Here is a 12,082-nt window from a genome sequence, read left to right on the forward strand (position 1 = left end):
GATCCAGCTGGCATCCGGACCGGTGGACATCCCGTGGCGTCGACCAAGGAGGACCCCACCGGCCAGAGGAAGACCCAGCGACCGATACAACGAGGACGGACGACCCATCTGCCGCCGCTGCAATCAACCCGGACATATGGCAAGGTACTGTCCTTTAAACTGGCACAACCTGGGGTAGAGGGCCAACCCCCAGGAAAAAGATCACCAGGCCCATCGAACTGGCGCGACAAATATGTGGGAGGACGTCCAGTCTTACCCGTGGTACTGGATGGCATTCCTATGAGTGCCCTACTGGACACCGGGTCACAGGTCACCACCATCCCGTACGTGCTCTTCAAGCAGTACTGGAATGACTCGGATATCACCCGCTACCCTGACGACGACTTGAGTATCATCGCCAGCAATGGTCAGCCCGTGCCACAGATTGGATTTAAAGAGGTGACCATTAAAATCGGTAGAGTCGAACTGGCAGCACAGGGACTGATCATTGTAGACATTGACAAACACGAGAGTCACCCAAAGATAACTCTAGGAACTAATGTAATTGAAAATTGTCTTGCAGAGGTGATTTTCCTTTTACAGCAGGTTGCCAAGAACGCCAGCTCCGGCCAGCAGCGAGTGCTCCAGAAAGAGATCCGGGCACTGATGCGACGGCAACAGCTAGAACTCTCCGGTGGTGAGATTGGTAGCGTGCGAATGTGTGACCCTTTCCCTATTGCCATGGCCCCGAAAAGTGAAATGATGATTTGGTGCCGGGCAGCTATTGGTCTGAGAGGTAGAGATTACCAGGCAATGGTAGAACCAGTTTACTCAGACAGTAGGCCCACCATTTTGACAGCACGGGGGGTGGTCAATGTACGCCATGGGAGGGTGCCCGTTCGCATAATAAATATCGGGAAGAGGGAAGTGTACCTGCCCCGGTATGCCACGCTAGCCAAATTGTATACCATCAATCAAGATTCCATACAGTCCGTAGAACCCTTGCCTCCATCTTCCCCGGAGGAAGGTAACGGCTCTCAGAAAACAATGGAGGACTGGTGTCAGCAACTACATTTGGGTACTGACTCCACTCCCTCACACCAGAAACAGGGAGTCTATCGGGTGGTGCAAGAGTACGAGAGAGTGTTTAGTAAACACCCGTTAGACTTCGGGCGAGTCAAGGGGGTAGAACACCACATCCCCACGGGAGACCATCCTCCCATAAAAGAGAGGTATCGACCCGTACCCCCTGCACACTACCAACACGCCAAGGGGATGCTTAGAGACATGAAGGAGGCTGGGGTGATCAGGGATAGCTGTAGCCCCTGGGCAGCTCCACTAGTCTTAGTCAAAAAGAAAGACAACACCATGAGGATGTGTGTAGATTACCGGAAAATCAACCGTATCACACACAAGGATGCATACCCCTTACCAAGGATAGAGGAGTCTTTGGCTGCTTTAAGATCTGCTAACTTCTTCTCTACCTTGGATCTCACTAGTGGGTACTGGCAGGTTCCTGTAGCAGAGGCGGACCGGGAGAAGACCGCATTCACCACCCCGATGGGACTTAGCGAGTTTACCTGCATGCCGTTCGGACTCTGCAATGCACCAGGAACCTTCCAACGATTAATGGAGTGTTGTCTGGGCCACAGAAACTTTGAGACGGTCCTGTTGTACCTGGACGATGTCATCGTATATTCCAAGACGTATGAGGACCACCTGAAACACCTGGCGGAAGTGTTCGAAGCTCTGGCAAGCTACGGCCTAAAGGTGAAACCCTCCAAGTGTCACCTCCTGAAACCAAAGGTGCAGTACCTGGGACACGTGGTGAGCGCTGATGGAGTGGCTCCCGACCCTGATAAGATCACCGCAATTAAGGAATGGCCAAGTCCCTCCAGTGTAAAGGAAGTGCGGCAGTTCCTCGGGTTGGTAGGCTATTACCGCAGATTCATCCCCGGTTTCACCAAAAAGGCAGCTCCTATGCAGGACCTCCTGATAGGCCAGTCCCGGAAGGCCAAGAACCAGAAGCCACCCTTCAGATGGGAGAAGTTAGAAGAAGAGTCCTTCCGCCAGCTGAAGATGGCCCTCACGGGGGATGAAATCCTGGCGTACCCTGATTACAGCCAGCCCTTTATCCTCTACACCGACGCAAGTAACATCGGGCTAGGAGCCGTGCTGTCCCAGATCCAGCAGGGGAAAGAACGAGTAATCGCTTACGCCAGCCGAAAACTGCGACCCACCGAAAGAAACCCTGAGAATTATAGCTCATTTAAGCTAGAGTTCCTGGCAGTGGTGTGGGCAGTCACCGAACGCTTTAAGCACTACCTCGCTTCTTCCCGGTTCACCGTGTACACGGATAACAACCCGTTGACACACCTGGACACTGCAAGACTCGGTGCCCTAGAGCAGAGATGGATGGCCCGTCTGTCCAACTACGAGTTCACAATCAAATACCGGGCAGGACGCTCCAATACCAACGCGGACGCCCTGTCCAGGATGCCAAACCTACCGGACGTGGGAGAAGATCCAGAGGGACTGGAAGAAGTCGAACTCCCCGCGTTCCACCGTCATGGGACTATCCAGTATTCCCATTGGGTAAGGAGTAAGTAAGCTGCTACGTTTAACCCCTTGCCTCACTACAACTGGGAGGAAACGCAAGACAGTGACCCTGCCGTCCGGCTGGTGAAGGAGATGCTGACTCGGCCAGAGGCTCGCCTTGACCCAGACGCTCCGGAGGAAGCCAAGCAACTGTGGGCTGAGAAGAGTCGACTGTTCCTTTACAAGGGGAAGTTGTGCCGCAGAATGGTTAACTCCCGGACGCATGAACTAATCTGGCAAGTAGTGGTGCCACGGAGAGACGCAGCCATGGTGATGGAAGCATACCACGACGGGGCTGGACACTTCGGATGGAAGAAGCTGGAGTTCCTGCTGCGTGGGCGGTTCCACTGGGTAGGCATGAGGGGAACCATCGAGAGGTGGTGCAGAGACTGTGGCCCGTGCAACCTAAGAAGGAAGGACCGTGCCAGCCAGAAGACTCCCCTGCAGTCCATCGTCACCCGGCAGCCGTTGGAACTGGTAGCCTTGGATCATGTAAAACTGAGCCCAAGCAGAAGTGGCTACGTCTACGCGTTAACCATTGTGGATCATTACTCCCGGTTCTTGGTTGTCGTCCCCGTTAAGGACTTAACGGCTCAAACAGCAGCTAGAGCCTTCCAGCAGCACTTCTGCCGTCCACACGGGTACCCGGACCAAGTGCTGACGGACCAGGGACCTGCCTTTGAAGCGGAGGTCTTCCGGGAATTCTGCAATCTGTATGGCTGCCGGAAGATAAGGACGACACCCTATCATCTGCAAACTAATGGACTTTGTGAGAAAATGAACCAGGTGGTAATGGATCTCCTGAAAACGTTGCCCCTGGAAGAACGCAGTCTGTGGCCTGAGAAGCTGCCCGATCTAGTGGACCTATACAACCACATCCCGGTAGGTTCCACCAACTGTACCCCGGCTTACCTAATGAGGGCGAGACCTGGTAAGTTACCTGTTGACCTGGAAATGGGAGTCCTGACACCCGAGGACACTTCACCAGAAGCAGACTGGGACACAGAGAGGCAGCAGCAGTACCGGAAAGTACAGGAGAGCGTGGAGTGAAGTCTCTGTCAGGCTAGGGAAAGACAAGAGAAAACTTACAACCAGTATGCTCCCGCTGTTCCCCTGGTACCCGGAGAGCAGGTCTTGAAGAGGAAAAGACGGCTCCACAAGTTGGACGACCAGTGGGAGAAGGACCCATACACCGTACTGCCCTCAAGCCACGAGAACCCGAAAGTCTGTACCATCAGTAAAGACGGAGGGGAGACCATAGCCATTGTATCCCGGGATCACCTGAAGAAGTGTCCTGAACAGCTACGGAACCCTGAAGAGGAACAAGAAGACCATCGACCCGTAGAGGAAAGGGAAGATATGGTTAGTACTGTGCTCGGAGACTTCCCTCGGTCCTGGACTCAAGTCAATGGTGCAGTTGTGGTACCCGTCCTCACGTTCCTCCAACCAGCATCCCAAGTGCCTACGGAGCAACAGGTAGAGCTGGAAGAGCAGCCGGTCCAGGAGGCAGAAGACTCCACACAAGCAGAACAGGAGGATCAACCCTCTGCTTATAGTGAGCCTGCCGTACCCCTAGTGAGTCAAAGAGCCGGTAGACAGCTGCCCAGTTTACCCTTGACAGCTCCTACACCCTGTAGTTCAGGGCTAGACAGTCAGCTCCGTAGGTCCACTAGGGCCACTAGAGGCCAGTTACCCGCACGTTGGAGGATTTGAAGTGTATAAATTGTTTTATTTGTGGTTACCTGTTTTTCTTGTTGCTTGTGTATAATTATGTGTTTCTAGTTATTTATAGGAGTCCTTGGTGGATTTACCGGGAATCCTTTGTGTATAGTTGGAGCGTAACCCAGGACGGACTAAAGACTGTTAAGGACTCGGGGCAGGACAGACCCCTACCTGGTTACGTCTCCCTGTTTTGGTGAAATGGACACCTTGCTTTTCTTCAAAGACTGCACCCGGTTGCGGACACGCCGTAACCATCTTTATGTGTTTTTCTTATTGTATTATTATTGTTTATACCTTGTTATGTTTTTCTAAAAATATGTTTAGTCCCGGAGTACTAAATTTCACTAGGGGGGAATGTGGCACCCCAGGGGTCTGGTTTCCACAGTAACGGCAATGTTATGTCTGAGAGCAGGTGGGAGGTCTCTTGGTCAGGGATCCTGTGCATGCCACACCTCCTGCCCAGTCCTGGGAGGGGAAGAACTTCCCCTATATAAACCTAGGGATGAGGCAGGGTTAGTGAGTAGAGAAGAAGTAGAGACAGAGAAGAGAAGCAGATATAGGAAAGAACATCAGGAGCTCTGTGGGAGCAGTGCTACAAGGAGTCAGGGGCTGGCAGCTGCAGAGCTCGCCCTGACTGAGAAGTTATCACCGGACCCGGAGTCCGAGGCTGTGGGGACTAACTCCTATCCAGCAGCAGAAACCGACCGGAAGGAAATTGCAGGTCCTCTGGCCCAGAAACCCGAAGGCACAGTCACACGCGTGGGACCAGCACCGCCGTCGTGGAGCGGAAGCTACTAGAAGGCCCCGAGTCACCGGCCATACGGGTGAGCACCACACGGTACACTCAGGGACGTGGGCTACTTATACCCGCTTCTAGCAAGGTAGCCAGAAGAGTATCGTTAGTTTGGGAGGCCTACAACTCCGCCTGGCCAGGGGAGATCCCATCTGCTCAAGGACTGACCAGGCCCCAATCGCTAGCCAGTACTCCGGGAGGGTCTATCGTTGTCACCAGTAAAGACCCTGAACTACACCGTACCGTCTCTGAGTGGTTCCTGCTACCCCCATCATCCACGTCGGCTGCCCTGAGGCCATACCCCTCCCGTTGGGGGTTATACTATCAAGCTGCACAATCCTACCACCGGCCTCAGCGGTCTGCCCTGCAGCAGCAGCTCCTTAGCTGTACTCAACGGGTGGCGTAGTCGTCCAACATCTACCGCTAATACAGCGCCACTTAGTCTGACTCCCTGGGCACGGACCGGATCACCGCCACGAGACTACAACCCTCAAGAGATCCGGCTCCGGGTAAGCTCCCGCATGCGCAACGCAGCGCGACACAGGCCCAGGGGCGCGTCACATACTCAATTGGGGTATGTAATGATAATGTATTTGGGGGATATGTGACTATAATGAATTGGGGGGTATGCGACTATAATGAATTGGAGGTATGTAATTATACTGAATTGGGGGGTATGTAACTATAATGTATTGAGGTATGTGACTATAATGAATTGGGGGTATGTAACTATAATGTATAGGGGTATGTGACTATAATGAATTGGGGGGTATGTGACTATAATGAATTGGGTGGTATGTAATTATACTGAATTGGGGAGTATGTTACTATAATGAATTGGGGTGTATGTGACTATAATGAATTGGGGGCATGTAATTTTAATTTTGAGGTATACAATTAGAATGAATTGGGGAAAGGACATGTAATTACAATGAATTGGGGGAGCGGGAGGAGCACAGTGGGGGTTGAGGACTGGTAATGAATTGGGGGAAAGAGCACAGGGGTTAATTTATATTTTTATTGGGTGGGGAAAAGTGACTAATTATAGTGGGGGTCAAAGTGGTGGTGTATTAATTTATATTTTGAATGGTGAATAGCACAATGGCTAATTATATATTAATGGTGGGTGCATGTCTGTATTCGGTGGCGCAGTGCGGGGGATTTTTTTTCAGGAAACTAATGTGTGTAAACATATATATATATATATATATATATATATATAATGATGGACATATATATGTGACGTTTTTATTTTTAGGGGTATGGTGAACAGTGCGGTAAACTCTGCAGTGGCCACATCACGGCTTTAGGACGTCGACAAGAAGGTTTCACAAGAAGGAGAAGAAACAAAGAAAATGGCTGTAATCAGATGAGACATCAGCAGTACGTTACTGGCTGCAAATATTTAATCTGTATCTGCAACATAAAAAAGTTTACATAGGTGATCAGTGGCGCTAAACGACCACTGCTTGGTAAATCATGATCATTGTGCTCGACAGTGCGAGTCCTGTTTACAGATGATCTTTTGTGCTGCACAAAACGTCATTGCACCTGATGAACGCGCGCTTTGCTCATACATCGGGTGATCGGCAGCATGTTAAGACTGGAAGGATATATCATAAGAACGCTTCTTCAAAGAATTATCTTTCAGTGCAAATACAGCTTTATTTGCAGAGAGATGATTGGAGTATTATTTTTGTTTGCAAAATAAACTCCTTTATTATGTAAAGCACCGTCATTTAGTATATAGGGTCTTCCCTTGTTATGCTCAAAGCTGTACGTAAGGTAATAAATTTTCCTTTCTTCCATAGCATCCCCTCTTGTTATGTATAGCCCCATCCCTTATAACACAGCATCCCCTCTATAATATATAGCCCCGTCTCTTATTACATAGCATCCTCTCTTGTTATGTATAGCCCCATCCCTTATTACATAGCATTGCTCTTGTTATGTATAGCCCCGTCCCTTATTACATAGCATCCCCTCGTTATGTATAGTCCCTTCCCTTATTACATAGCATACCTTCTTGCTATGTACACCCCCATCCCTTATTATATAGCATTCCATCTTGTTATGTATAGCCCTGTCCCTTATTACATAGCATCCTCTCTTGCTATGTATAGTCCTGTCCCTTATTACATAGCATCCCCTCTTGTTATGTATAGCCCCGTCCCTTATTACATAATAAAAGGGGATGCTATGTAATAAGGGACGGGGCTATACATAACAAGAGGGGATGCTATGTATAACCCTGTCCCTTATTACATGGTATCCTCTATTGTTATGTTTAGCGCTGTACATAAATAAAAAAATTGGGTGTCTACAGATGTGCCCCAGAGCACCTGTGTGTTCATCGCGTGACCTGTCACATGACCTCCCAAAAATATCATGTGGCATGTCACGTAATACATCGGATGCTGGGGAGCACTGGCTACCCTTAATCCGCCCCTACCCCTTTATATTTCTAATCACGTCTCTCCAATAGCAAAAATTGTCACATTGTTGCTAGTTTCTAATTAGCTTGATAATGTCCATCTAACAACGTCACCACTTTATAGTACACATATAGCTTTCATCTGCATAAAAAGTAGAGTAACTTTATAAATACGTTGGACTACTTATCTTGTACTGATAAAAGTTTATTGCCTGTGTTACTATCCATGGCTCCATTACAGTGCTGCTTATTGTTATTGAAAACAGTTGACAAGTTTTTGGCACGAGATTTCCTCAAAAGCTTTATTGAGCTTCTAGGATGCAGAGAATTTTTTCCTTTACAAGATTACTGTACAAAGTGTGGTACAAAGTCTATACTTCACACAGTGCAGATGATATAAGCAAGCTTGGTGCAAGACTGCAAGAGCAATAAATGCTTTGAGCTACTGTGACCTAAGGGGTAACTTTCTCCTTGTGGAGAGTGACAAGCCAGGCCTGGCATGTCAGACTGAAGAGAGTTATACGCTATGCATGCTCCTCTGGGGAATTAAATATGCAAATTGCCTCTTCAGAGAGAAAGAGCACTTGAACTCTAGTGCCACCTACTGGAAGCAGCAATCCTAGAAGTCAATATCGAAACTTTAACGAGCCATGCCATTTGACTTGGGATTCTGGTTTGGCTTTTTTCCTAAGTCATGGCAAGGGTCGATATTGACTTTTAAGATTGCTACTTCTACTTATTGGCACTGAAGTTCAAGTCCTCTTCCTCTTTGAAGAAGCAATTTGCATATTGAGCTATGGTATAATCATAATGAAACAAGATTACATTAAAACATATTTTGAAAATATTTTGATTATGAACATTATTTTTCTCTTCATAAAAGAATCCAGAAATATTCCAGTTTTCATGTGGGCCAAACACAACAGATTGACTTTACTTGTGTTCTTCAGCTCATCTTTCAGGTTTGCTGTAGAGACTGGGACAGAGTTAGCAGAATCATCTCAATAGCACTGGACCATGGATGATAGAAAGGGGTACTGCAGTAAGATAAAAATGCATACCAAAACTAAAACTATGAAGGCTCATCCCTCTGCCTGTTTTTATATGCAATGTCATGTGATTTTACTAGTTCTCACTGTGACTTCACATGAGAGCACTGGAGCAGCTCCTGAGTGCTCCCCCTCCCTTCTGGGATGCTATATCAGAGTTGGAGGAGGAGGACATGGCTTTCATCCTGACGCTTAAGTAAGCCACCCTCTTGAACAAGGCTTATCACAGTTTGTCTGCAGGTTTGTTGTCCCATCTACCCAACTTTCATTCTGCACTGCCTGCCTGTACTTTCACAGCTTGTCTATGACCTGTCATTTCCTTCACCCTGCTTCTCCAGGTCTCACTACACGTTCCTTGATTGCTCATTTATAAGATATGAATGTGCAGGCGGTGCACAATGAGAGTGTCACGGGGATACCGAGACAGAGAGGGGTCAGACAATCGCGGTGTCTGGTTACACAAACCCCTGCACATATTAGATCTGTTTCACCTTCCTTTTAGCAGTGCAGGTCTTCCTTGCTCTGTTATATCATATCATATATTGGTTAATCAGTTCTGTCTATCTCCTGGAGCTCTCCATCCTGAATTGTCTCAGCTGTTCTGTGTTGGCCACTCCTCTCAAGTATATATGCTCACCACGTGTACTACAGAATTGCTGATGATAGTTTACAACTTCCTGGTTTAGTGTTGAAGGAGTAATCTGAATTAGTAGCAATCTGTTGGTGTTGTTCACAGGAGATATCTGTGTGAATTTGGTGTTGGGTGTTTATCTTAATCCTCTACCCACTTGGTTTACCCCTCCTTCTGTTCTTGATTTCCACTTGGTTGTTTTGTGAGTGTATTTGTATGATTGTAATTTTCTTTTATCCCTGTCTGTTTCCCCTGCTCTTTCGGGTTTGTGTTATCCTATACACTTCTGTCCAATACCTCCCTGGGTGGGGAGGTCCCAACCCCATTTATAAGGCAAGAAATCCTACTTATTAAACCTGACAGGGCACACCTGTGAAGTGAAAACTATTTACGGTGACTACCTATTGAAGCTCATCAAGAGAATGCCAAGAGTGTGCAAAGCAGTCATCAAAGCAAAAGGTGGCTACTTTGAAGAACCTAGAATATAAGACATATTTTTAGTTGTTTCACACTTTTTTGTTAAGTATATAATTCCACATGTGTTAATTCATAGTTTTGATGCCTTCAGTGTGAATGTACAATTTTCAAAGTCATGAAAATACAGAAAAATCTTTAAATGAGAAGGTGTGTCCAAACTTTTGGTCTGTACTGTACATATATTTAAATTAGATAGAATGTACAGTATTTGCCTATAAAAATATATAACTAAACCTCAGTAGAAGCTGTACATATAGTGCTGGATATTTAATCTATGTACAGTAAATCTATGTAACAGCTGGGTTTGGGTACAAGTGACCACTTCTCAGATCAGGCATTGAACACTTTATACTGCAAATGACTAGTCCAAAACAGGGTTTAATCCAGGATTGTGAGGACCCATTTCTCACTTTTCACAGGAACATGGCGCTGAAAAACAGATTACATAAATGTTATGAGAGCTATAAACAAATTGACAAAATTGGCAGCCGGTACTATTTAAAAAGTCCATGTTAGCACAAGTCAGGATTATAGGCACTTTGGCAAGTTGTCCTGCGGATGTGGTTACATGCTAGACTCTTGTAATAAAAATGCTGTTACACTAAAATTATAACATGAAATCTACGTATGATGGATATATGAGCAAGATGTTAACTGTGTTGACAAAAAGGAATTTCATATGTTTTAAAGAAGAGATAATAATTGTATGTGGGCCATATTGATGGCTACAGCGGGTGACTTAGAGAAGCACTCCCATCAAAGTTTTTATCCTCTTAATATATTGCAATCATAATATTATATAGCACTGAGTACTTACAATTGATCATTTTGCCTTTCTACTGAGTTAATTCTTCTCTTTTCTGTGATATCACATGATTAAAAACAGACTAGCTGAATCATTCTAAGCTCTATGTAGGAAGTCGCTTTTCCCTGCATGAGTCAACATTAGAACTACAATTCTATATCCTGCAAAGTCCCAGGAAGCCCAGCTGCACCCCCTCTTCAACTCCTGACACAGCAGCTCCGCTCCAGGGATTTTGCAGTAAGCAGAGTTGTAGTTCTAATGATGACTCATGGGAAAAGAGACTTCCTGTTTCTACACAGAGATCAAAAGGATTCAGCTAGTCTGTTTTAATAACGCAATCGCATGTCATAGACCTAATGGAAAAAAGAAGAATTAACTAGGTAAAAGGGCAAAATGAGCCATTGTAAGTACACAGCGCCATATAATATGAGGATAAAAACTTTGATAGCAGTGTTTTTTTAAGTTCCTATTCCAACTGACTGGACAAACCTAGTGAGGAGGAGTTTCGATGTAGCGGAAGTTGAGAATATAACTGCAACTCCATTAAAATTCTATGGGATTGATGGAAACAGCTGAGGTGGAATGGAGGATTCAGGATCCTCGACCTCAGCGACATATGGAATACAAAGGACAGTCTTTCTTTCAGACATCTTACTGACTCTGTACCTTGGTGTTTTGTAGAAGTCAGAAAACCTCTTTAAAGAGAATTGTATTTTAATCAGGTCTGAATTAACAATGATAAATGTCCTGCAGATCTTGGTTTGTGATCTGCATTCTCAGAAATGAAGGCTTTACATTGTAGAGTAATCTCCTCTCCTAATCCTAATTTAGGGAATTTCACTGCATTATAGGAGCTTAGTTAAGAAGTGCATAATGCGCCTGAAGACAAGCTTTTCTTCTCTTTTCAATAGTAACCAGAATTGTGAATAAAGCACTGGACAAGGATCAGCAATATATGTTATGAACTGTAGCATAATAAAAAAAACTGTTTCTTACATTTCATTCATATGGATATAGTAGGGATACATGTATCATATCTGCTGGCTAAAAAGTGGCATAGTGTGACAGTATTATATACGAACATAAGGATGTTGCATTGACACAGCTCACCAAAGTGTGAAAATAATGTACCAATTATTATCATGTACTCCTTTGTATGTAAATGTTCCTGATGGTTCTGACAGCTGCAGAAATGTATGATAAAATAGTGATTGTACGGACAGTGATTGCATTAGTGATTTCATCAACGCTAGTTACTACAAACACCTTTATGTCATGTACATTGTATATTATCTCAATAAGGTTGACTGTATTATTATATAGGTGTTGTTTGAATCATGTTTTTCCTTCCATTGGGGTATATGTCAACCACTGACTCCCATTGTAAAATATTTTACATATTTTTTAATGTATCCGTTTGTATAGGAAAGTGCAGTGCGGTATGCTTGCGTCTACAATAAAAAAAATGTATTCCCATCACATGAATGCCTGTAGGACACTCTTTTGGCATTCACTGACTGCATGTATACTTTTGAGCTTATATCCTTTCCTATCTCTTATGCTGATTGTGTTCACAAAGTCAGAGCCTTAAAAA

The 12,082-nt window shown here is 45.6% G+C and overlaps 1 long non-coding RNA gene across 1 annotated transcript in view; it reads right to left on the reverse strand.

Moving 5' to 3' along the window:
- The window catches only part of LOC141257697 (uncharacterized), a 43,138-nt gene that overhangs the window by 27,712 nt on the left and 3,344 nt on the right, over nucleotides 1–12,082 (reverse strand). The gene's annotated exons all lie outside the window — the stretch shown is intronic.

Source organism: Phyllobates terribilis, unplaced genomic scaffold (genome assembly GCF_046119375.1).
Source record: "Phyllobates terribilis strain yellow unplaced genomic scaffold, ASM4611937v1 Scaffold_3__8_contigs__length_932513732, whole genome shotgun sequence".
Taxonomy (NCBI): Eukaryota; Metazoa; Chordata; class Amphibia; order Anura; family Dendrobatidae; genus Phyllobates; species Phyllobates terribilis.